Here is a 26,649-nt window from a genome sequence, read left to right as displayed (position 1 = left end):
TCAAGATTAATTAGTTAATGCAATTCCTAGAAGACTATTACAGATTCCCTTTTCCTAACATTTTCTCTCTCTGATAGTTACACATTAATTTTAATGACCATAATGAGAGTATAATGCAGAAAAATAGTTTTTCCAGTGTGATCTGGAGATGTGATGAATGCTCAAGGTGCTTTTAGTTTTTGTCCATTTCAGGTGAAGTTTACCATGTATGTTTGCTATGAAGGCAGAACTCCTACTTAATTTGCATGTTTTTAATTTACCAGTGTTTAATGCACTTTATTCAAACTTCAAAATTTTAATTCAGTTTATTTTTGGAGCCTCATTAAGTAGATAATCTTGGCATGGTGTGTTACTTCTGGAACACTTCTCCCAGTGCCTAAATGCCTAATTTCAACACTTTTAAGATTCCTATCCAAAACCACATTTAGTTTCTCCAGTTTCATAAATAAAACCGTGTATCCAAGACTTTCTTTTTCTCAGCACTTTGTAAAGTAAACTTTGAATATTTTCTTTAGTTCTTTATGGGTTTTTTTGAGTTGCCTGGTGAGAAGATGCAAATGTGGCACATATAAAAGATCTTCCATTTTAATTTAATTGCTGAACATTTTCACTACAGTGCAGCCATTACCAGTTTGGCTTTTATTGCCTTCTCCAGCAACTTCCACCAGTGAGTCAGCGAGCCCATAACAACAGCAGGAATTATATCCCTGCCTGTCCCCTGGGCGTGCTCCCGGATCCGAGCTCGGCGTGTTCATGGAGCTGATGGAGAGCTTTAAGCACCATAAAAGGGGGTGTTAGAGAAAGGATTTTTTTATATTTTTTGTTATTCTTTTAAAGAAAATAGAAAAATTTTTTTAGATGTTCTGAAAGCGGGAGTGAAGAGTTCACTGTCCCTACAGAATAAAAATGCCTCCAGCTTCACTGAGGGCTCCTGGCTGGGAAAACAGGGGTGAAATGCCTGGATTCTGCACCCAGCTGGGCAATCCAGGGATTTAAATATCAGATTTAAACATCCCAGAATATCCTGAGTTGGAAGGGACCCACAGGCATCCTCCAATTCCCACTCCTGGCCCTGCACAGGACACCCCAAGCACTTGCAGCTTAAATCCACTGACATCAGACACGAACAATTGTCTCCATCAGGTGTTTGCTGGAAAATAAATGTGCTCAAAAGTAATGAAAAGAAATTTCCTTTTTTTTGGAGCAGTACTTGGGCTTGGTCCTGATGGCTCTTTTCCCCTTAAAGCCTGAGCTTTGTTTCAGCCAGTAAGAGAAATTGTGCTGAAACATTGCAGGCAGCTGAGATTGTTCTTCACAAACCAGTGCAGAGAGCCCCATGTCTCTGTTGTCCTCCTCTTTTTACCAAACTGATTAATTAATATATATTTATTCATTTACAGGCACAGAATGGATAGTTTAAATCAAGAAATCCCTCCTCTTCCTTGGCTTGGAGTTGGCTGTGTTTATCTTCAGTTTTCAAGGGGAAAAAAACCCCAACCCGTGGATTTTGTGCCTTTCTAAACCATTCCTTTGTGTGGTGATTTCACACCAGAGCAGATCCTGTTTCTCCAAAGGGGCAGGAGCAGGAATTGCTGGTCTGCAGGAAATTTGGGTGAGTACCCAGTGAGTACCCAGTGATACACGGCCCTCCCTGGGCTGGAGTGAGTCTTTTCACAATTTCCTTGGCAAAGTGTTGCAGTTTGGGGGAGTGAGTGATGTCTGGGGGTTAGAATATTATATCTGATACTTCGGCTAGGTTGGACAGGGCTTGGAGCAACCTGGTTTAGTGGGAGGTGTCCCTGCCCATGGCAGGGAATTGGAATTAGATAATCTTTAATGTCCCTTCCAGCCCAAACCATTCTATGATTCTGTTATTCTATAATTTTCCTGTTTGCTGTTCCCACCTGCCCTTGTTAAGGGAGACCAATATAAATTCCAGTGAATTCCAGTAATAATTTGTAGTTTTGTGGCGGTTTTATTTTTCTGCCCTGTCCCTGAGCAGTTGCCAAGCACTTGGCACATCAGTGCAGGCCTTCAGGAGGTGCCCTTGGTGACAAATGAATGCCCAGTAACTCCTGGTTGGAGCAGTGTGGGGTTTTGGTGGTTGCCCAACCTCAAATACACATTCTCTGATCCCATAAGAAAGTCTCTGGTGACTAAAATGTTGTTTGGGTTTTGCTTCCTGCGGTGTTGGAATCCCCAGCTGGATTTGGGACAGTTTGGAAGGGGTTATTCCAGACAAGGCTGAGTTCACACACAGTTTTCCCGTGGCTTCAACAGGTTATGGGTGCTCTTAAATCAAACCCCAGTGACTTGCACAGCCTTGCAAGGGTTCTGTAAATTACAGCGGCACTGGGAGGAAACTCTGACTGTGGGCTTTTAGACCTGATTTATTGCCCTCCTCAGGAGAGCACAATGAGGACAATGACTTTCACATGCTGAGTCAAACAAGAAACAGCCCAAACTTTGAATTGTTTTGCTCTTTGGCTACTCCAGAAAATCACAGCACATATTTAGGACCTGTCTGGGGTTCATATCTCTTATCTGATAGATGTTATTGGGTGAGAAATGATGTTCTGATTCAATAATGACTGGAAATTCTGGGCTGAGCCCACTCTGAGCCCACTCTGAGCCCCTGCTCTCTGCAGGGTCGTGTTTTGATTTGCTTTTTTAAGCTGAAGCTGCTTCCACTTGTGATGTCCTGTCCTGGCTCCAGCAGCATCCCTCGTCCCCAGGTGCTTCCCCTGACCTTCCAAATATTTTATGGAATATAAAATACATTTCTGTAATGTAGAGTTATTTTAGAAGGTTTATTAACATTTTATATAGTGTACAATGTATGAAAGTAATGGTCCAATTATTTATGTGACAAGATGTCCCTGAAAATGTTCCTATCTGTGCTGTTTTAACAAGGCACAAAAAAATACCACAACCCTCTGCTGCTAATGCCTCTCTGGGTAACAGCCCTCAGTTACAGCCACGCTGCAGTTTCATTTAACATCTGTACTACATCTATTTTGTTAAGGTTTTAAGAAATAATCTTAATGCAATTAAATAGCAACATTAAATCACAGGGACATTTTTTTTACACCCTCTCCCAGTGAGAAGTGCAGTAACACAGCAGAGAATGACAGGGACATGCTGCTGGTAACACTCCATGTATAACACCTCTGACAAGTGTATTTATCCAGGGGAGTGAGGACATTCAGGATGAGGGTCATTTGGAGCATGTGTGGCTCAAATTGGTGGAGTCCCCATCCCTGAGGGTGGCAAAGAAGGGACTGGAGGTGGCACTCAGTGCTCTGGGCTGGTGACAAGGTGGGAACTTGATGGTCTTGGAGGTCTTTCCAACCTCAATGATTCTGGGATTGTATTCAGGGCATTTTCACTAGAAAAGGTATCAGGTGATATCAAAGGTCAGATTTTTGGCCTGCTGCTCACATTATGTGGCAAAAATATCACTATTGTTTTTTAAAAAAGCCTTTTTTCCAGCATCTTCAGCAATTTGGAAGTTGTGTTATAACATTTTTCCTCAGGCAGTAATGGGTATGTTTGTTTATTTCATGCACAGTTGGATAAGTACCTTCCACCTGGCCAGAGGAGATAAATGCAGGCGTTTTTGTCTGAAAGTCTGAACATATTAACCATGAGAAACACCACGTGGAAAACTGAGGAAATCATTTTAAGTTTGTCCTTATAAATGCAGAAGACTGTGAAGGTGCATTTGTTTGACAGTGAGGAGATGAATAAATAAATGAAATGTAGTGGGTACTGATGGTGGATGATGAAATGATTTTGAAATGCTCTGAAAGGGATTCCTTTAAGCTCCAGCTTTAAAAATAAAGTGAGGAAAACTTTTTTTTTTTAATATATTGTGGGGTAAAAAAAAAAGAAAGAAGCAATAGCTATTAAGTGCTGGCAGATAGCTGGTGGGCTTGTGTTCAGGAATCAATCTGGATATCTCAGACAAAAATGAGTTCTGAAGTTATTCTCGTTAATGGATATTGGCAAAATCTGCAGCAGTTTTATATCACTGATAAAGGCAAAGTAAATGAAACACCTACAGCTCAATTAGCTATGAAAGGGTCTCCTGCACTGGCAGGAGGAATTGGCTCTGAAGAAAGTGATTGCAAAGTTAGTGATTGGCCTCTTGCCTTTGGTTTTTGGCATTGTCCCACTGGGCAGAGGGACCTGGCAGAGCTTCTGCTCCGTCTGGGAAGGGCCTGGACCTAAAGTGGGGGAGAAGGGAGGGAAGTAAGAGAGACTTGCTGCTGTCTGCTGCCCTCAGGGGAGGAGATTGGCATTTCTCTATCTGTGAGAAAGGAGGAAACACTCCCAGAATGGTTGGGTTGGAAGGACCTTAAAGCCCACCCAGTGCCACCCCTGCCATGGCAGGGACACCTCCCACTGTCCCAGGCTGCTCCAAGCCCCAATGTCCAACCTGGCCTTGGGCACTGCCAGGGATCCAGGGGCAGCCCCAGCTGCTCTGGGAATTCCATGCCAGCCCCTGCCCACCCTCACAATCCCTTCCCAGTATCCCATCTAACCCTGCCCTCTGGCACTGGGAAGCCGTTCTCAGGAAATCTGAGGATGTGGGAGATGGGAACAGTTTTCCCTGCTCACTCCTGGCCTCCCTGTGGTCTGAGAAACATCTCTCAGAAACAGGAGGGCAGCACAAATTATCCCCAGTCTGGAAGGGGCTCTGCACCAATCCCAAGGCCATTTTAATCTCGCGTGCAGGAAGCCTTTCTGGGCTCTGAGCAGCACCAGGGGATGCTCATCCCTGCCTGCAGCCCTGGCAAGAAGGTGAGACAGGACTAACAGCCAGGCTGCTGCTGTAGCACCGAGCTCTGTCCTTCCCTGGCTGAGCCGTGCTCCTTTAGCACTGCCTGGTGCCAGGCACCGAGGAGAAAGCAAAGAGCCCCGTTCCACTTCCTACAAAACCTCATTTTGCGCACCGCTAATTAGCCTCATCCTGGATTTACTCTCCTTTACTGCCATTAGTCAGCCTGCCTAGGAAAGAGGAAAATCAAAGTCCATCTCACCATTCTGGGGCCGTACTAAGCAGTGGAATTAACTGTGAACAGGAGTTTTAGTGTCTGATCCAAATCACTTTTAAAATTTAATGAGCTCGCAGCTGTCCCACCCATGTGCTTGAGCACTTGTCCCTTCCACAAGTTATTTTTGTCCTCAGAGTCTGGTCAGGGAACAGCTGCAGGAGTGGTATCTCTGCACTGAAATACCTGAAAGCTGGAATTTTAGCAATATTTAACTGAGGATATTGGGGAGACTGACCCACACTTCTGAAGGTTTCAGTGTTTAATAAAGAACTACTGAATTTAGGATTGCACAGTGAATTTTTTTTTTTTTTCCCTCTGGAGGTTGTTGTGAAAATCTGATCCTGAAGTAATTTGAGTGGTTGTTGTAAACACCGTAATTCCATGTACGATGGTTAATGTGAGTATCTGAGGTAAGTCCATAATTCTGGTTATTATGGGAAAGTAGTGCAGGTAAGAAGTATTTAAATGAGACAGGTAGAAGGACAAATGCTAAATTTAATCAGTTAGAAAAAAGTAAAGACATGAAAGGGAGTTAATATGAAGTCCTGGCTGGTCTAAATGCAGTAAATCTTATTCTGAGGGGAAAAGCTGATTCTCTGAATGAGGGGCATGAACTAAGGCAGCTGAGTAAGAGCTAAATAAGAACCCATTTTCCTGCTTGTAATTTGGGTAAATTCTGCAGTGTTTTCTTCGTGTGGGAACATCTCTGGGTGCCTGACACACACACACACAAAATTCACAGGAATATTTGTGGCAGCAAATGAGGATTTCTGTGGGACACACTGGGTTTGAAGCTAAAATGGATTTTTCTGTGGTGATCCAAGGCACTACTGGTGTTAGAATAAGAAAAGGACATGCCTGTGAGTCGCCAATAAGTTTAAATTTACCTAAGGGGAGAAAATGAGAAGTTACAATGTTATGGGAAGGGATTTTCCCTCTCTGTTCCTGTGCAGTAATGTGCAAATGGGAGCTGGCACTGGGGACAGGACACAGAACATCTCAGCAGGCACTGGGAAGGTTTGGCAGCTGTAAGAGCTGAACCTTGGGTGACTCGGAGCACTCTGCAAGTTTAAGTTTAACACAATTTTGGAGAAGTGTTACGTTGGCTGTGAGTTTGTGACCTTCACCTGCAGGTTTTGGCTCCAAACCAAATGCTCTGATTTCTGTGGCTTTACAATAAATCAGCACAAATGCAGTCAGACCATATCACAGCTGTTTAGAAACCTGATAATTCTATAATATTATCTGGTTGCACATAAGAATAGAATATTTTGAATGTAGTGTTTTGACACTGGAATCTGTTACATTTCTCTTGTAAATTATCATCCACCTGGCTGCTTTACATAGCAGTAATTTCGTTATTACTGGATTATCGATGATATTCTTCCCTTCATTTCAACCACGACATTGACCATAAAGAAAAGCCCAAATCAATTATTTGAAATGACTCTGAAATACTTACAGTGCATTTGTTAGGATGTTTCTGAGACCCTTTTTGTGGGCTTGAATGAGATGTCCTAACCACTAATAAAGTGTGTTTTCCCAGAAGATATCACAGCAAAAAAAGCAGCTTGGTGTGGAAAAGTATCATCTCTGGTGGAACACTGGGAAGCTAACGTGTTTAAAAGTGTGCAGCAATTTAAAATCAAGTTACAAGTTAATCAGGTAACATCAGCTTTGCCTCATTTCAGCCCTGGAACAAGCACTAAATTGTGGATTTGAAACGAATGCAAGCACACGTCTGCAGCAGGTAATGTCCAACCTGGACATGTGTTCTTTGGCTCCATAAAACTTTCGTAATTTCCACCTGGATGTTGTTTTTATTGGAGCTCTCCCAGTTTCAGTTTGCTGGCTCCATAAGGGGGGCTGATTGATTTTTATGCTAATCCTAGGTGAAAAGCAGCTGTTGTAGCCACGGCTTGCACTCAGCTAATCCGGCTCATCAGGGCTGTAAACAGCCAGATAAAGCAGGGCTGCTGAGAGGGGATTTCAGTCTGTAAGGTGCTTATATCCCTTCGATCTGGGGGCTTTCCCTGGTGTTCACCTTAGCAGGGATTTGCACCAGTTTGGCTGGGCTGGGCTGGGGCCCTGCTCAATGTCCCGGTGCTGATGAAGGATGGAGAGAAACGATGGAAGGGCTTTCCCACCCCAGCTCTTGCAAAGGAGGAGAATTCCAGTGGGATGGGAGGGAAGCACCCTGTTCTTTGTGCTCCCTGGCTGGAATTGCTGCTGGATTCCTGCTTTTTTGGGGGTGTCCCTCCTGGCCCTCTTTCCCCAGCCAGAGCAGAGCAATGCCATAACGAGGGAGGGATTTACACGCGCTCTAAATGTGATTTGATACCACAAACATTGTATAAAGAGGAGCTTGTTCTTTTATTAAATACTCCCAGCCTGAGGGCACAGTTTATACAACATCATTACACCTGGTAGGAATGAGTCAGTCCTGTTCCCTTTCAAGTGATGGATGGCAGGGGGGGTGTGTATCCAGGAGAAAAGGGTTGTGCTGTTCATTCATCCACCAGCCAATGAGCACTAGTGGATTTTTTATATAGATATATAAATAAATACATAATTTGGTGATATGCTGATTAACCTGGTCTAGTGGAACATTCCCTGAGCGTGGAATGGGGTTGGAACTAAATGGTCTTTAAAGTGCCTTCCAATCCAGTCCTTCCTGTGATTCCATGATTTTCTCTGTGCCAGACTCATGGATGTATCCCCACACCCCCTCCTCTCCCCTCCGCTTAATTACCTCTGCATTCACTCACCACCTCTAAACTGCCACACACAACACTGAACGCAGAATTAACTTCCTTTAGTGCCTACAACAGAATTAAACCCCAGCTTAAGCAGGGCAGACTTCAGTTATTAATCCTCCCATGAGCAACTATAATTATTTTTGCCAGCACTAATTTCATTTGCATATGTATTGTTAAGTTGCAGATCACAGGGAAGCAAGGGGGGCTTTGGGTGTTTTGCTGAATGGAGCAGTTCTGTCAAAGCACAGAAGCTGGGGGGAATAAAGTGCTGATTTAAAGGAGGGGAAAAGCAGCAATGCACTGACATAAAAAGGTAGATTAACAGCTCTGAGTGTTTCTGATCTCTCTGTTTGTGAGAGGATTCCTGGGAGAGGTTGTTGTCCTACATCTGTCAGGAGTGACTGAGTTTGACAGTGAAGGTGACAGGGTGGTGGGGCTGAACAAACACAGCTCAGTTCTGCCTTCAAACCAGCAAAAAGAATCACAAACCACTTCAGTTGCAGGTGGAAAATCAGTTTTATTGGGCTTGGCCTCGCATCGTGTGTGCCCAGAGTTCTGAGGTGATACAAACACCTGGTTGTTGGCCAAAGGACTGGAGCAAAATTTCATTTGGGCCAGTGGATGTGCCACAGTTTTTTCCTTCACAAATTTTGAGGAAACTTCAATCTATGTCACTTTGCTTTGTTTTGCAGGTTGTTGTGGCCTTGGCTGTCAGAGCGTGGGGGTTTGTTGGTGATAATTCCTGTTCCAAGCCGAAAAAAGCGCTCACGTAAGTCAGCTCAGATGGTTCTTCTTCTCCCTCCTTTTTCACAACTTATTTTTGGGTGCTAAAGTTGTCACTACCAGTTGGATGGGACAACACAGGCTTTGCATTTTCCTTGTGCTGTGGTAGGAGAAGTGATTTCTGTACTTTTTGCTGGGATTTGCCTGGAAAATTACTCTGTGACAGCTGATGAAGGAAGAGTTTGGAAAGGACATGGGTTGGCTGATGTGTGTCCGCCCTTGCCTCTGTGGGCTGTACAGCAAATAACCAGGTCCTCCTTTTCCCTGGAGCCCTGAGATTCATGGCTGTCTCTCCAGTTCTTGCTGATAGTTATTTCTGGCAAACAATCTCAGCACCAAGCTCAGTCTTCTGTGCTCAGGGGTGACCTCGAGGATCAAAAATGTGAGAAAAGAAGCTGCAAATGCAACGGTGCTCACTCACCAAACCTCTGCAGGGCACCCAGTGAGCACTGTGACACTGAGACACTGTAAAAATATTATAAAAATAGGCATGTTAATAAGGGAGAAGTTGCCAAGAACTTGGGAGGAGAAGTGGGGAGCAGCAGTATCTCAAAGCCACAGCTGGGAGTTGCACAAAGCTTTTTTCTTGCTCAACAGGCAGAGTGAAATAAATTTATTTTATTAATGGAAATCTCTTTTTCCAATAAGAGAGCTCAGAAGGCGGAGGGCAAGAAAAGGGAACGGTCAACTTAAGTTCTTAATGCATAGCATTTTAAACTCCTTCCTTTTTACAAATGTTTAATTCATCGCTAAATGTTCCTCTATTTAGTGCTGCTGAAATGGAGTCAGAAGTAAGAAATCCTCGAAGAGCTTGGTCCACGCAGTCATAAATGTTCCACATGATTTCTGTTTAAATCTTCAGTGCTGGACAACTTTGGACATTTAATACTGAACTCTTGATTTTTCAGGTTGTTTCCTAAACTGCACATTATTTTTAACAATTATCAGGTGGAGGTAATTTCCACAGGGGTGGGAAAGGCCCTCTTGTCCTGGGAAGAAAAATGTTACCTAAGGATGAGAAAACAGTTGTTGGAGGTGCTGGTCTAGTGAGCATGGGAACAATTTAATGGGTCAGATGAAGTCATGGAATGGTTAGGGTTGGAAAAGCCCTCCAGGGCCATTGAGTCCAGGTGTTATCCCAGCACTGCTGTGGAAGTCGTGGCCCTGCCTGGCCCAGCAGCCAGCAGGAGTCATCCTGGGAAATGGAAAAGCTTCCAAGTGTCCTCTGGCAGCCTCCAGGCAGCTGGTTCTGAATTTCTGTGGACTGAGGGTTTCAGGCTCTTTATTTCCTCAGAGCACTTCCCTGCCGGGGTGAGCAGCCCAGCCCAGCCTGCTGGGAGCAGGAGGGGAAGGATGGCCACTAAATCTGTTGGGTTGTGAGCAGGCCCAGGAGTTGTCACGGGGACACAGAGTGTGTGAGCAACTGCAGCTCCAGCAGAATCGGCTCCAGCGCTCCCGAGGCGCCGCCTGAGGATGGCATCTGTCAGGGCTGGAAGGGATTGAGGAGCAGGAACGGGCACTGGCTCTGCTCCCTCACATCCCAGATTAGCTGTGCTCTGCACTGCACAACTTCCCTGCTCTTTTTTCATCCAGCAGTGGCCTCACCTCCTCCAGCACTAACTCTGTGAGGAGGGAAACAAATGGGGCAGGAGCTGACTCAGGTGCACCAGGACAACTTTAATACTTCTGAGTGTTTTTATACCTTTCTGTGCCAACAAGAAAGAATATCAATGAAAGCTATGACTTGTAGGTGCCTGGAAGTGGCTTTGACATAGATATTCCAGAGAAAACACAGCTGGGATGTTTGCAATACAGAAATCTGTCCTAGCTGGGAACAGATGCTACAGGCACCTTGTAGAGAGAATCAGGTGTAGGTGGCACAAGGTGAGACCCCACTACAAATACAGGGGGCAGAGAGATTTGTCACATTCAGGGCAGCTGAGCTCAACTCACATGTGTTTTGTGCCTAAAAAGCAATTCCATTTTTTGCTCAGACTATTCTATCCATCTCCACAGTGGGAGAACAACAAGGGGAGGAGCAGCCCTTGGGAAGGTCCCTGTCCACTACTAGAGAAGGTTCATGTAGCTTGAAATGAAGGGAAAAAACATCGTGGATGCCCTGGTCCAGGCATATGTGAGATCCCTGGAGATCTGGGGCCATCCCTCATGAAATGTTCCCTCTCTGAGGACCTGTAGCATTCCCAGCCCAGCTCCTTTCTCTCTCAGCCCATCCTGCACATTTTCCAATGGCCTCTTTCTTTCAGTCCTTGTTCCCACTTGGATTTATCTCTAGCTCTGTGGGCAGCAGCTCAGTACAAATATCCAACAATTCCTCCTTTTACCTGCTCTGCTTGGATGGGGAGTGAGTGTGATTCCAGCAAGGATGGGAGCTGTTCCTAAATAACCCAATCTCCTGGCTTGCAGCTGTTTGAAGTGACAGACTTGGTATTTGTGTCACTGTGGGGTGGGTAACGCTCGGAGTGCTTTGGTTCAGCTCTGACAAGACAAATCTGAACATCATTTTTCACTGGACATTTTCTGCACAAATCATCTTCTGTGAATTCCCTGCATGCTCTGGGATGACAAGAACGCTGTCACGATCCCCAGGATGTGTTCTGGAACAAAATTCTTCCACAAATCTCAAACACGACATGACAGAATACAATAGTGGTGATTTCAAACCTCTGTTACCAGCTGCTGCTCTCATGAGGCTGATGGAACAAGAATCCTTCAGGTAGAAGTTCTTCCTGGAAAGGGCTGTCAGGCATGGGAAAGAGCTGCCCAGTCCCCATCCCTGGAGGTGCCCAAGGAAGGCCTGGATGTGGCACTCAGTGCTCTGGGCTGGGGACAGGGTGGGCATCAGTCGAAGTCTGGACTTGATGGCCTTGAAGGGCTTTTCCAACCATAATTCCATTAGATATTTGGGTTTATGTATCACTCCAGTTCTCCCACACTGGGTCTAAGTTTATCCAGTTAATTTGCTCAAAGCAAAATGTTCAGTGTCTGGAGAGGTCCTGTTATTTAATTGAACACCTCCCTTCTATATTGCTGCTCGTAAAGTGAATTTAACATTAAAGCAAGGACCACCTTATTTTTGTCCCAAGAGCTCTCAGTGGTTTCTAGAGCTTCTGTGTCTGCAGTCACTGTGGAACCAATTAAAACACAATTAACCCATTTGTCTCGGGTTCAAACGCAGACCTGGTGTGGGCCCCGAATGCTGGGGTGGAAGCAGCTGGTGATGTGAAGGGAAAAGGGGAGAGGAGGGTTGGGCAAGGGGAAACAATGACAATAATATTGTGCAGTAAGATGTTAATGAATTTCAGGTGATGTTTACCATGTTTGCCATGACTGGCTTTGGCTCTGGGATGGGTTTCCATCTTCCAAGAAAACAGCCAACAATTCTGCTGGCCCATCCCTCATGGATGATTGACTGTAAAACGGATGTCGTCCCAGCTTTTATACCCCAGAGCTGCTTGCTAAGTGGGGAATTGTTCTCAGGCTGAGGAATTAATAGCAAAGTTTCCCTGGCAGGAAGAGCCAGGCATTCATCCCACAGCAATTGTTCCCAGAACTGGCAAATACAAATTAAGGCACTTTGCTGCTGCATTTGTTTTTTCTGTGGAGGTCTTTATTTATGACATTTGCTGTTTAGGTTTGAAATCTCAGCCCTATATAGAGTTACACACAAATTACACAGGAAAGCAGAATGTGACTGGAGACAAGAATAAACATTACCACCAAGAGAAATGATTGTTTTCAGAAATACGTCCAACCCTACCCCTTTTTCTTGTATAAAACCTGATTTTTACTCCTCAGGACCTTTGTCAGACTAAGTAAAATTATGTTCTGCATTAACTCTTTTATGCTGAGGTTTTTTCCTGTTCTTAAGGGAGGGAAGAGGCTGCACCCTGAACATCTCCAGAGAGCCACACGCCTCGAGGGCCAGTGCTGGCGTGTGGAGCACCATCCCCGCTGTCTGAAGAGGGCACAGGGAGACTCTCACCATTAATAAAGGGTTCTTTGGAAACCTCTCCAACACAGCTGAAGTCCAAAAATTACTTAAAGTGCTCCGAAACGCCACTTAAGGGGCCATAACTCAGCTGAGACTGAGAGCTCCTGGTTTCTCCACAGTAACTGGGAGTTGTTCGATCCCACCACTTTTAATGACTTCAGAGTAAAAGGAAAGTTACTTTAAAGTAAGAAAATCATTCTCCCCAGTGGGAAGCTTCCTGGCAAGGTCTAATTCATGGTTTGAATGAGCTCTCTAGACCAGAGCTCGTTGAGGTGTCTGCTGGGTGAGGGGAGAGGGGAACAGCTTTGACCTGGAAATAGCTGAACTTTGGTATCAAATCTGTATTTGCTGTTGCCTTCTGTTGAACTTCAGTGTGTGCCAGGCTTGGAGGGGCACTGGAAATAGAAACATACATCTGAAACCAGAAAATATTAAAGGTAACAATGCATTAAAATAATAACAGGTAAACACTGTGCAGGAGGAGGAGATCCCTGCACCAGGGACTGAATCACTTCTGACGAGGTTAAAACAGAACAACTGACAGGAGCTAAACATTGTCATTCCTTGTTCTTCAGTGACAGAGGCATTTGTTTAATTTTGGACCTGAAGTAACAATTAAATAAGCTTTTCTAGTTTTTGCAGGAGTCAGTTTTTCAAGTCATTTAAATTAATGTTTATTTGTCTAAAAGTGCCAAAGCCTGGCAAGGATCTGGCCATGCTAAACCACCTTTCTTATTTCCTTAACTCGAGGTGTAGAGGCAGCAGAGAGAACCTGTCTGTCCTGGTTAGGCTGATCTAACACCAGGAATCTGAATTTAGCTGACACACAGATGACACCCACACCCAGCTCTTCCCTTCCCCACAGTGCTTTTTTCCATCTGTTTCTGAGGAGAGGAAAAGCAAATCAGGTGCTGGGTTGGTTTTGTTGCTGTTTTGTTCAGGAGAGAGCAGGCTCTGCTTCCTCCAGGTGCAACATTCATTTGCCAAAGCAGACAAAATTTATATTCTTTTTCAACATTTAGAATTTAATGTGGGGTTAGAGGCAGAATTTCATCCCTCTAGTGCTGTAGTTGTGGGAGCAGGAGCTGCACAGGGGTTTCAGCATCCCCTGCTGGAAATTCTTTATGAATATCCAGGTTCAGGTACATGTGGATGGTGGCTTGGCCACATCTGGACATGTCACCTTCACCTGCTCAGGCCTGAAGCATCAGTTGGTCATGGGTTTAGCAGAAACACAAAACAGCCCAAAATAAAGGGATTTCCAGGAGCCAGGGTGGCCCTGCAGCACCCAGCTCCCCCTGTCCCCTGCACAACCTCAACGTGAGACTTGGGAGAGCAAATACGAGGAGAGGCTTGTGAATATCTCACTGAAATTCCTCTCTGCTGATCCCCAAATTTCCAGTTCTGGTTATGCAGCACAGGGAAAATCACAGCCTTTATGCAGCACTGAAGAAAATAAGCAAACTTTTATATTCCTAAGCTGTTAAAGTAAGAGCTGGAAATCCTGGATGTGCTCCATACACTCAGAAAATCCAGGGTTCCATTTCTGTATTTTTCTGATTGGTGCTGCACTTTCAGATGCTCTCATTTCACACGTGGAAATTGGTGATGAGCAGATTAAGGGATTTCCTACCACCTGTGGAGTTACTAGAAAAAGCAGGTGCTGGTTATGCTGGAAATAGAATTCTACCTTGGAATTTAGACTTCTTTTATTTGCACACTTCTGAGAAATGAAACATATGTGACTCCTAATGATCTAAGTTATTAGAGAGAAAAAGAAAGCTTTAAGGGATCTGGCCCCAAGACTGTGTCCTATTAATTGTAAATGTAAAATAATTTCTCTGATGACAATGGAAAACTGCACAGTAATTACAGTGGCCCAAGAGAAGAAATTACTGTGGAGTCTCAAGTTATGAAACAGCTCCAACCTTTTTTAATATCACAGAAATGCTCAGACTTCATGCAAGAAAAGCAAAATACCCCAAGGTAGTCTAATTTAATCTCCCAGCAAACAGAAATCCTTTTTTCTCTATATGCAAATCCATTTTTATTGCAGCAAAGAGCAATGTGTACTTCGTTTTTTTTCTTTTAGCTCATTGGAAACACAGCTGATGTAATTGGACAATTGATGTAATTGCAAACGCAATTGCAGTAATTGCACATGCAAATAAGGGATTATTCTCAGGGCTATAAAACTTCTGGGAGCAGGTACAATGTACTCCTGCATTGCTTGGCACATAATTGTATGGGTATTTTGCACCAAGGTTTTTATGCAGCTCCTGCCTCCTTATTTATTTGGGAACAGCTCCGTTCCCTAAATATGAAATATCCTTTACACAGCAAGCAATAAAAATAATGGGTTCCCCGTAATACTCAGGGCTGGGAATGCATTATTTCTAAACTGTGGTGCCTTTTACTTTATGGAGAGTGAAATAAACACTTATGGGAGATAAAACCTCATTTAAGCTCCACAGCCACGGGGACCATCGGGAATGTTTGCTGGTCCTGATGGCAGTGGAAAGGGGACATGGCAGGCAATCATTTATGATGTTTTTTTAAACCTGTTGTTGCTAATGATAACATTTTAAATGTAATAACTTTTCCTTTCACTCCTTATCTTTCCGTTTCCTTGGTGTCAGGAGCTGCTCTGTGGTAAAATCCTCGTTTGTGTGTGAGGAAAAGCCACGCATTAGTGCAGCCCAAGTGTTTCATAGCTCTGCTTCCGAGCTGCTGGAGTTCAGCATGGAGCTGTGCATGCTCAGGTCATTCCTTGGCATTGGATAATACCTCTTTTCCTTGTTTTCCTCTCCTTTTTTACCCCCTGACTGCAGTGGAGGCACCAGCAGAGTGTTCCAACAGCACCAGGCTTTAAGGGAGCTGGTAGAGCCAGATCCAGGTAACATGGGCTGAGTACATTGAATTTATTACTTTTATTGTCTTCTATTCCAGAGCAGGAGTGTCTGCAAGCTCCACATCTGCTATTAAAGGAAACTTTGAATTTATGAGGCAAGTAAAACTCCAGACTGGGATATCATTGTTGGAAAAAGCCAGTGGCACTACAGGAATAAAGTAGAAACGCTAGTGATGCCTCCTGACATTGGAGAGGGCCAGGCAGGTTTCTGTTGTGGACAGGAACATCCAGGCAGGTGTGGCAGAAAGGCAGGAAGGGAACAGTACCTGAGGGAGAACAGGGCCATGTTCTCAGCTGTGAGGATCAATAGAGATCAATTTCAGTGTACAGGAAATGCTTTTCCATACAATCACAGAAATATCTCCCCCAATATGTATTTAAAGCCAGAGGGATCCCTAGGAAGAGCTACAACACTTTATTTCCAAGAGTTTTCTGGGCCAAGAAAGGGGCAGGAAAATGCACTTTCCCATTCATATAATTTTGGCCCAAGGAATGAATTTTTCAGATCAAGCCATCGTTTTTATTGTGGTTCTGTGGTGCTGTGGTTCCCAGAATAGCTCCAGGACTGACCCAGGGGTGATGTGAGCCCACTTCCTCCTCACTGTGAGGCCAATTCCTGTATTTGTCCATGTTCCTGCCTCAAACTCCATGTTCCTCATCACTCTCTGAACACTGGAGTGACTCTCTTGGGAGAATGGTAAAGAAGAGGGAATTGGATTCCCAAAGGCTTGTGCTTCCTCATAAATTCCTCTCTGTATAGGGTGGTGTCTGTATGAAAATTATGGATTTTTGCTTTGCAGAAGTATTGGTGGCCTGACACTGCCAGAGTCTGGGTTATTCACACTTTTACCTCAATGCAGTCTGACAGTTCTTGTTCCAAAGCCACGCTCTGCAAACACAGAGGTGCCCAGAGCCCCGAGGTTTGCCCTGCACAGACACAGGGGCATGATCCACAGGGCAAGTAATCCTGGGAATTGCCTGTCTCGGGTGGCCAGCTCCAGCTCTGGACAAGGGAAGGGTTGTGGCACTGCCCTGTCTGCAAGAATTAAATTTGAGAACAGGATTATTTGCAGGTTCTTGCTGTTTAATCTCCCTGAGAAGGCCCTGCCGTGCTTTGTTGAACAAACACTTACGTGAGATGGGAGCTTGATCTTCACATGACGTTTGTAGCTTGATAGGAAGAACCTCTGGCTTAATCTGTTCTACTAAGAGATGGGGATTTATTTTATTTATCAAATTCAAGTATGATCTTAGGGTTAGTTCTTCAGCTGATGTGCTCCAGTGTAGAATAGTTTTGGATCTGGTGGAGAAATTCTAATGCAAGTAAAGGCTTTATGCTTCCCTCATTTCACCTTCTCTCATTTTCTTTGTCTTAATTCCAGTAGAAAGACATTCTGTTTAACTTGGTTCGTGTTTATTCTCAGAGTAAGAGCTTTCACTGCTCGCCCACTGCTGTCCATGGATTGGGAATGCAGTTCCTCTGGATCCAGGGTATCTTCACACTCCTGATGGGCAGGTGAGCTCATATTTCCATAGAAAAACTGAACGGCAGAATGGTTTGGGTTGGAATAGACCTTAAAGATAATCCACCCCTGTCCTGGGCAGGGACACCTTCCACAGAGCAGGTGACAAGATGAGGGAATAGAAGTCAGTGACAGCAGTCCTTCACCTGGAGCAGAACTGATGTTCCAAATCCACAGAGCTGTGTGTCACACAAACAGATGAAACACAGGTTTAGCAGTAAGTGCAGATGGTTAAAGGGGAAGGTGATTCGAGCCCTTTGTGGGACAGAGCTGTTTCTGTGTCACAGTTCCCAGTGTTGTTCCCCTCCTGGGCTGTCCTGCAGGGCCCTCTCATTCCAGAGGCTGGGCTGAGGCTCCACGAAGGTCTATTTGCAAAACCCCAAACAAAGCCTTGTATTAAAACCAATCCCCCATATGGTGGCAGCCTTTTGAAAGAGATGGGGGAAAACTCCTTCCATTGAATGTTTGTTTTAATGCAGTCAGAAAGAAAAACAGATCATGTGGAATGGCTCCTCTCAATTCCATGGGGAAAAATGGGCATCTCTGAAGCACTTCCACGGAAACCTGAGAGAGGGAGAGGCTGCCTAATTCCTTGCTAACAAGATTATTTCGATTCTTGACCTTATATCAAGACAGGAGTGGTTTTAATCATTTCCATCACTTCTCAAGTGCTTATAACAGTCATAGTCTTAGATAAATATAATTCTTGCCTTTGTATAATCTTCTCTATTTTCATAGAATAAAACTACATTTTAGGCTAAAAAAAAGGTGGAATTTCAAATGGACAGTGCAAACGTGCAATTTTAATGTACTGAGAGATAGAAGGATGTAAACCCATAAATATATCACTAAAATCAACCATGTGTCCTCATGGCACAGACATGAAAAATGTCAGCTTCATTAGCAAGGTGAAGGCTTTGTGTGATTCCCCCTGGAGAGCTGCCAATATAACTAAATACAGTCAATGGTATAAATATAGGTCCCAATATAAAAAACAGAGGTCCCACTTCTGCTATCTGTGTTGTTGTGAATGCCTCAGCAGAGGCTGCACAGTGACTTGGTAGAGTTTGTTCCTCTTCCCTGAGACATTTCTGCTGGTGTTCAGCAAATTCCAAAATTAGGTGTTCAGCAGCATCCTCCTCGTTCCCAGCAGCTTTTCAAGAGCAGCGAGCCCTGTGCTGGCAGCTCCTCTGCTCTCTGCTGCTCCTGGCAGGGAGCTGTGGGCAGGGAAAATCTGTTTGCCAGAGATTTAAGTCCTGTAAAGCAGGGCCATGAACTGGAAAGCACGCCAGGGAAAGTGGGGCTAATTCCTTTAACTGCCCCGTTAGGCTTTGCTCCTCACTCCTCCAAGGATCCGACTGCTGAGGAAAAGCTGTTTCCTGGGAAGCTCTGCCACCACTGGAGGCTTTGGGGCTTTCCAAAGGGCCTGTTTGGCAGCAGTGCTGCGAGGGAGGAAAGGCTTCAATCTGAAGTGACTCAGTGCAAGGAAGAGCTTTTTTTTTGCCTCCTTTTCCCTTTGTTCCGTGGCTGCTGCCTGCCAGAAGCACTCGGCTCAGACAAGCAGAGGCGTTTGGGAGGCAGGAAAATCCCAACACCACAGCAGAGTGACACTGTTTGCCCCCAGCTGTGGCAGGGAAGAGCAGCCTCTCTGTGCTGTGGCATCCAGGCAAAGCACCAGGAGAGCTTTTTTTGGGGGGCAGGTTTAGAACCGTGGTGGCTGTGACAGTGTTTTGCCTTTCTCACTGCTCCGAGTGAGGCTGCTGTGCTGCCCTCAAATGACCTGCTCCTGCAAGCTTTCATCCCCCAGTGAAAATAAAAAGAAGGACAGGAATGCACCAGTGACCCACAGGTGTGAGGAGCTCTGAGGGGATCTGCAGTACCAGCTCCACCTGCCTGGCACCCTGGTCCTGCAGGAACTGTTTTCCCAACAGCAGCTGTGAAGGCAGGGCAGGATTTAAAATACAGTTCAGGAAAGAATGGAGAAATCCAGGAAAGATGGAGAAGGACTTTTTACAAAAACATGGAGTGACAGGAAAGGGGCAGATGGTTTAGAGATGAAAGTAGTAGGTTTAGATTGAATGTTAGGAAGAAATCCTTCCCTGGGAGGGTGGGCAGGCCCTGGCACAGGGTGCCCAGAGCAGCTGGGGCTGCCCCTGGATCCCTGGCAGTGCCCAAGGTCAGGCTGGACATTGGGGCTTGGAGCAGCCTGGGACAGTGGGAGGTGTCCCTGCAGGGGTGGGATGGGATGGGCTTTAAGGTCCTTCCAACTCAAACCATCCTGGGAGTCTATGAATATCCTGAGTTGAAAGGAACTCCCAGGGATCACCAGCAGTGATGGGCCCCCCACCCACGTAATGATTTTTGTCCTGGACCCCTCTGCCCCTCTTTGTGCTCAGCCCAAAGTCCCCTCTGTGCTCAGGGGAAGGGACTTGGTTTCTTGGCCTCTCTCCACCCCTGGCTCCTGGAAATGCAGTGTCTGTGCTGACTGGCAGCTCGGAGAGTCACAGCCTGCTTATTGTTTTAGAAATAAAGATATTAGCATGCAAATGACTCTGGGAGGTGTTTCTTCTCATTAGAGAATGGAGATCATTTGATAAAAGATGCAGAGCACTTCATCTGTAAAAGGGTTCAGCAAATTTGTCTTGTCTCCACGGCTCTCTCACCATGAGAGCTCGGGGAGTGCAGCGGGGAAAGCTCGGGAGACAAATGGTTTATGACACTCAGGTTACCTTTACTGTGCAAGGTGGGCGTGAAATGTTTTATGGGGAGACAAAAAAGATGATGGGCAATTAACTACAAACTCATGCAGCAGGTTTATCATATGCTCAGCTCATCCATCTGTGTCTCAGTCTCCAGCAGACTCATGAGTTTCATCAGTAAAACCATTTTCAAACTGGCAGAGCAAAACCGATCGGTTTTGCCTCTGAGCTCCATGGAGGTTTGCAGTGCTTTTATCATACATTTATGGTTTACAGATGCAAAATACACATGTAAGGGAAAAGAGGGGGGCAGATGCTTCTCCCCTTGCAGGGGGCACGTTTTGAAATATTTCTCACCCAGGGACCAGTTCTGCAAAAGCTTGTGTGCATGTGAATGGCTTTACTCAGATTAATGGAATCCTTTGGGTTGAGATGCTAAACACGGTGTGTAACTGCATTTAAATTCCAGCCCCTGTCCTGTGATACTGAAAGAATGGCTCAGGGAATGAGGAGAGGAAGGATGAGCTGGTGGTTAATGACTGAATTGTTCTGGAAAATGTTGGTGCTGGTTTTGCCTCTGCTGCAGATGGTCTGTGTGACCCTGGGTCAATCACTTGGTCTGGATGTAACTCAGTTTTGGTCTGTAAAGTCACAGAATCATGGAATGAGTTGGATTGGGAGGGATCTCAAAGCCCATCCAGTGCCACCCCTGCCATGGGCAGGGACACCTCCCACTGTCCCAGGCTGCTCCAAGCCCCAATGTCCAGCCTGGCCTTGGGCACTGCCAGGGATCCAGGGGCAGCCCCAGCTGCTCTGGGCACCCTGTGCCAGGGCCTCCCCACTCTTAAAGAATTTATTCATAATTTCTAATCCAAACCCACCCCCATCAGCTCAAGGCCATTCCCTGTGTCCTGTCCCTCCATGCCCTTGTCCCAAGTTCCTCTCCAGCTCTCTTGGACCCTTTAGGCACTGGAAGGGGGCTCTAAGGTCTACCTAGAGCCTCACAGGGAATAATTCCCTCCCAAAATCCCATCTATCCCTGCCCCTGTCACTGTGAAGCTGTTCTCTCTTGTCCTGTCACTCCATGCTCTTGTAAAAAGTCTCTCTCCAGCTCTTGCTGACTCCCTTCAAGTCAGGATAGTTGTTGTCTTTTCCGTCTGTTTGTGCCAAATCAGTTAATACTTCACAATTGCTCTTCTCAGTATTATGCCAATGAATATCTTATTGAGACATTTAAGTACTAATCTTACATAAATAATTTTTTCCTTAACTAATTAGCTGGACACAGTCTTGCCAGATTGTTTAAAAAAGAAATTGATTTTTGGAATCAAAGGTAATTATTTTTATCCTCTGAATCTTCAAGGGCCTCTTCTCTTTTCAGCCTCTAAATGTAACTGCTCCACAAAAAGCACACAGCTCTTCCCTGGAGACCAGGCTGGGGAGGGGGTCAATAAAGTGGGAGTTTGGGACTAATCAGTGAGTGCCACAAAGCCCTGGGATGATCTCTCTCTCTCTCACCCTGCATTAGGGGAGCCCAGGTCACTTGGGAATAACCCTAATAAGTTTGATAAAGAATTAAGTGGTGCAAGTCCCTGGGTCTGCCACGGGGTCACAGGTGCACAAACGCCTCCCTGTGTGCTTCCAGCTGTACTTTCCCATGCCATGCTCCACTTTCCTTACAGGAAAACCCCTTGAACAAAGCAGTGCCCTAATTTTTTATTAATTTGCCAAATCAATGTGCATTCTTTATTGCTTTAGAAGACTGCTGTTGATGGAACACTGTGCAGCAGCGAGGGAAATGCTGCCTTTAAATTCCCTCCCTCACCACTCGACACCGCTGGAGGAAGGGAACTCCTGGAGAAAGATGTTGGCCTTGTGGACTTTACTGACAGTCCATAAATCGTAGTTTTGTCAGCCCAAAGAGGTGCCATAAAGGGAGCAGATTAGAAGAGATTAGTTCTGCCAGGTGGCCTGAAGGGAGAATTTACAGCTCCCCTCTGCCTGCCCGGGGAGCTGCGTGATATGGGGGCTCAGAGGTCGGGAGAATCCTCCTGCTCCTCTCACACCAACAGGAGAGCTGCTGTCCTGGGGGAAGGGGAAAGGAGGGATCAGGAGAGGCTGGGGGTTATTTTTCCCTCTCTCTATTATTTTTGGAAGAGGCTCATTTCTGATTTTTGTCACAATGTTTGTACTTGATAGAACCAAACACTGCTGGGATGAGATGGGTTGGGAGGGGAGGGACCTTAAAGCTCATCCCATTCCACCCTGCCCTGGCAGGGACACCTCCCTCCATGTGAAATGTGCCCAGGTGATGCTGATTGATCCCTCAGGACACTCATGGGATGCCCAGAAGAGTGAGGGGAGGATGTGAAGGCAGAGGAGGAGAGCTCCCCAACAACCATCAGCTCAGCTATCAGTCGTCAATGGGATTTAGCTTAAAACATCCCAGAATCAGTGCTGCAGTTGGTTGTTGCGGTACCCTGGAATCTGGGCACCAAAAAAGTTTTGGAAAATTGAAATTCACTTTGGGAATGATAATGGGGCATTGTCCCTGGATTTCTGCTGGCTCATAAAAGCTTCAGGAGCCTGGATTTCATGGCTCAAACCCTGGATTCAAACAGGAGCACCTGGGAAGTGTGGCTCCTGCCAGAAAACACCTGGGGTAAAATAGTCAGGAATTCTGAAGGAATGAGGGAAGGGAAAGCTTTTACTGCAGAGTCCAAGAGGGAGTGAGGGCTATCACAGATTTGCTGGGTTGAAAGTGCTTTTAGCTCTGGCAGAGCAGAGGGGCTTTAATCCCTTGGCTGGGACAGGGAGTGAAGAGCCATTAACTCATGGAGCCATTCCCAGCTCAGGTAACACAAGATGTGCCTTTCTTCCCTCCCTGCTCCACAGAAAGGCAGGAAAACGTCGTCCTTTGATGGCCAGATTTTAATCACGCCTTGTATGATGCACCAGGAATCCGAGCTGTTTGTCTGCATTCCTAAACAGTGAAATAAATGTATCTGCTGTAATTTCACCTGAATTTGCATGGGTAAAATGACTTCCATCTCAGTTTTTCTCCCTCATTTTCAACAGCTGTTTCCTATTTTCCAATAGAAATGCGGATATTTTAGAAGTCCTTATAATGTGATCCTGCAAATCTGTCACAGTAATGAGTTCTCTGCAGTCTGGAGGTGCCTCTGTGGTTCTTATTTTGATCACGGGATGCTACAGAGAGAAAACCTGCTGGAAAAAGGCACTGTGAGCCTGTGGGAGAGCACCTTTTCCATTTTCCTGCTCCCTCCAATGTTTTTTGTAAATTCTTTGGAAAATCCTGTTTCACATTATTTTAGAAAGGGAGACAAGGTGAGGGCATGGAAGTTTAAATGCTTGTTGTTAATAAATAAACATGAAAATCAGAATTTAAAGAGAAATATCATTGTGTATCTTATCATTTCAAAAAGCCAGTTTATTTCTACAGTCACTCTGGAATAGTTTGAGATAGTTTTCCTTTAATATTTTCCATTTCTAGTCTATCATAACCATGAGAATGGTTTGATAACCTGAATTTCCCTGTGGTTTATTTATCTGTGGAGGAACTGGTCTGGAGAGAACAAGTTCATCTAGAAGTGCCTATTTTACTTGATGGGACATTTGCTCCCTCCCAGAGCTGGAATATTCTGTCCCCGTTTTGTTCACTGAAGAAAACGAAATGCAAAATAAGCAGGGAGAGGGGAGCTGTGCTGATAAAATATGAGACATTTGTTAATGTGCATCATGCACATGTTCAGAGCCTTCAAATGGGGCCCTAAAATTTATCTTCGTTCTGCAGTCAGTGCTCCCTCATTCCTAAGGAATAACAGCCTGTGCCGAGCCAGCAACACAGAGTAAGGTGGGAAAGGTTCCCTCTGTGCAGGCAGGGCTGCTGTGAACAGAAATGTGACTTTTGGATGCAAACTCAGAGGGGCAGGGCTGGGATTGTCCTTGAGCAGCACGTGGCCCCTGCTCCGTGCCTTTGGGGTGTTCTGGGCAGTGCTGGCACAGGATGGGGAGTTTGGCTTTTATCAGGAGTGCAGGGAGCAGCCTCGTGCCCAGGAGCACCAGTACCTGGCACTGGGGATGGTTCAATTGTTTAAAATTCAAAATAAGCAATCAACCCATTGTCAAGTGGTCAGGTGAATGTATTTTAAAGTACTTAATTGCTGGTTAATTGCCATGCAGGTTACTATGCTGGCCAATAAAATTCCTGGGTATGTCTGTTGCCACGATGTGAGTTTTTGTGTCTGGACTGACAATCCTAAGACAGCTGCACAGCTTCTGCCTGGTGTACAGATCTCAAAGAGGTGTTCATCAATTTTTTAAAACATGAGCTGGCACTGGTTCAGTAAAAGAATTGAATTGAATGAAAATCATGAAATTGGGAAGCTTAATTAAAATAGCTGCTGATATAAAGTGCTAAGGGATAAGACCTGTCATGATGACAATAAAAAAATTAGAAGTCTGTAAAAGAAACTTTCCATCTTGCTGGCCACTGGCTTTTCCATGGTCACTCCAGCTCTGGGAATATGTCACTGAGTGTTTGGGCTCTGGTAGCCGTGCTGGAATAACTCTAAAAGAGCCTTCTCCAAGATGTGACAAACCCCTGATGTTTCAAACTCCTCCTGAAGCCAGGAACTGCTCCCCAGGGAAACTCTGCTGACACCGGAGGAGCTTCTGGATGGAGAAGACCACGGTGGAGCTCCAGGGTGTGAGCCTGGGCTCCAGCACAGGTAAAATCCAGTCTTCCCTCTGGGATGGAGCCTTGGCCATAGGGAGGAGCTGTGCTCTGCCTGGGGAACATTGAGAAAAAGAGTGCAGACATTTTAAAGCCAATTCTGGTTGTTTTTCAAACCTGAGCTGTGCTTTTGTATGTCCTTGGATATTTGAAAAGCCTAAATTAGCATTCAGAGAGCTGTTGGCAATTTGGGGGCCAGATTTTGCTCTTATTTCCCTTTCTACAAAGCAGGAATGTGTAAAGAGGAATTGGCAGCGCACCCAGGACAGATTTGAGCTTGTTTAAACTGAGTTTCTAGAATTGCTTTGCTCTTCTTCAGGCTGTGTGAGCTTCCAAGCCGGTGCTTCACTGGGGGAGCGATGGCTCCTCTGGGCCCTGCTCTGAGCACATCCCCAGCCCAGCTCCCGGTGACTTCCAGGGTGAAATCCTCGCTCCTCTCGCCGAGTCCAGCCCTGCGTTCCTGCCAGTGATCCGGTGTTTAATGCTCCCCTCGCTGCTGCCGGCTGGGACGGATTCCAGGTATTCCTGTGCCTCCTGCCAGCTTTCCAAGCCGTTGCTGAGGGCACAGCAGCATCCCTTTGATGAGCTGCTGCAGGGCAGTGCTGGCAGTGCCGCGCTGTCCGGAGGCTCCCGCGAGCTTTTCCTGGGCTGGGCTGGTTCATTCTGTGTTTGGGCTGGAAAACAGAGAGAGGCTTTAGAAGCGAACTAAATTGCTGCAGCAGAAGGGAAATGGTGGAAGTTTCCAGCACCTCCATCCCTGGCAGTGTCCAAGGCCAGGCTGGACGGGGCTTGGAGCAGCCTGGGATAGGGGAAAGTGTCCCTGCCCGTGGGTGTGGGACTGGATGGGCTTTAAGGTTCCTTCCAACCCAAACCATTTTGGGATTCTATGATTCTATAAAATCAAAAATTGCAGGTTGTTGAGCTTTTTGGCACCTCCTTTGTGTCTTTTCCTTTCCTGTTTTGCTGCAAAAAGGATGGAGGATTTGTAGCCGCTCCAGGCGGAGGGGCCAGTGTGGAAGGGATGGGCTGCAGTTTGGCTCCAGGCTCCGGGGAGGCTGTCACTCACTGGCAGTTGCACAGATTTGCAATTATTTTGGAAAATGTTTGGGTTCTGAGACCCAAACCCAACAGACCGAAAGCCTGTGGGACATGGAATGAATTCAGAGCCCCTGAGCTGCCGTGGGCAGTGCCAGCACTCCCCAGCCTGCCTGCAGGGAACAGCCAGAAACGCTTTGTTCCTCAGGTTCCCCATCAGGAGTTAGAAACATTCCTCCTTTACAAGTTAATTTCCATTGTTCACAAGAAAGGGATTAAATGTTAAGTTCATTACCATTGACATTCATCTGAAATGGCTTTAAAAATGCACATCTAGAACCAAAATGGAACTAAGGAAGTTTGTGTTCAGGTCTGGATCATTTCTAATAATGGAAGGGATAAATAGATACTTTCAGTGAAAATATTTCAAAATTAATGTTGATTTGGACACTTTCCCTATATCAAAGAGCCCCCAGAAGAAAATGTTGCTTGATTTGGTTTTTTTTCTGATGGATTTAACAGGTATTTAACAAATTGAAGCCGTTCTCCATACTGTGATACTTTCTGAAGCATCCCATATGCAACTCTCAGTAAGGCTTGGCTGTGTTTAACATAATTCACATTTTCAAGACACAAGGTTCTGGGGTAAATGTTTATTTTGATTTTCCCTCCTCACTCTGCAGCTTCTAGAATATGACAGGAATTAGCCCAGACCCCACCTAAGTGGAGCAAAAGGCAGAGCCATTCTGTTTGATGTCCGTGACAAATAACCTGGGATGGAGGACAAAACTATCAAAAATCAATACTTCAAAATCTCTGTCTTTCAGAGAAGATTTAAAAGCCTCTTCCTCGGAGGCTTTCCTGAAAGGCTTTGTTTCAGGGGATGCCATTTTCAACGAGGGGCAGGAGAAAGCTGGGAGAAAAAAAATTAAATTGTTTTCCCAGTTCAGTCATCCTGGAGAGGAGCTCTGTGAGGAAACTCTGCCTTCAAAGGCCAGGGGGAAGCAGGACAAGTAAAAGCATTTGTTTTCCCCCATAAAGGCACCTGTTGGTGAAAACATTGACATATTTTGTTTAAATTTAAATATTTCTTTGGAGCTTTGGGATTGTG

The 26,649-nt window shown here is 45.4% G+C and overlaps 1 long non-coding RNA gene across 1 annotated transcript in view; it reads left to right on the top strand.

The window, feature by feature from the left end:
* Positions 1 to 1,210: 1,210 nt before the first annotated feature.
* The window catches only part of LOC121657513, a 28,013-nt gene continuing 2,574 nt past the window's right edge, over positions 1,211 to 26,649 (top strand). Inside the window, exons 1-6 of the long non-coding RNA XR_006013657.1 lie at positions 1,211 to 1,612; positions 5,382 to 5,470; positions 8,512 to 8,588; positions 15,564 to 17,041; positions 22,826 to 25,022; positions 26,061 to 26,183. This is a non-coding gene — a long non-coding RNA (uncharacterized LOC121657513). The remainder of the gene's footprint in view (positions 1,613 to 5,381; positions 5,471 to 8,511; positions 8,589 to 15,563; positions 17,042 to 22,825; positions 25,023 to 26,060; positions 26,184 to 26,649) is intronic.

Source organism: Corvus kubaryi, unplaced genomic scaffold (assembly GCF_017639235.1).
Source record: "Corvus kubaryi isolate FWS band 111438036 unplaced genomic scaffold, C.kubaryi_AGA036_p1.0 136, whole genome shotgun sequence".
NCBI classification, from domain to species: domain Eukaryota; kingdom Metazoa; phylum Chordata; class Aves; order Passeriformes; family Corvidae; genus Corvus; species Corvus kubaryi.
The sequence above is the reverse complement of the archived record's forward strand: the minus strand, read 5'-3'. Positions and strand labels throughout refer to the sequence as shown.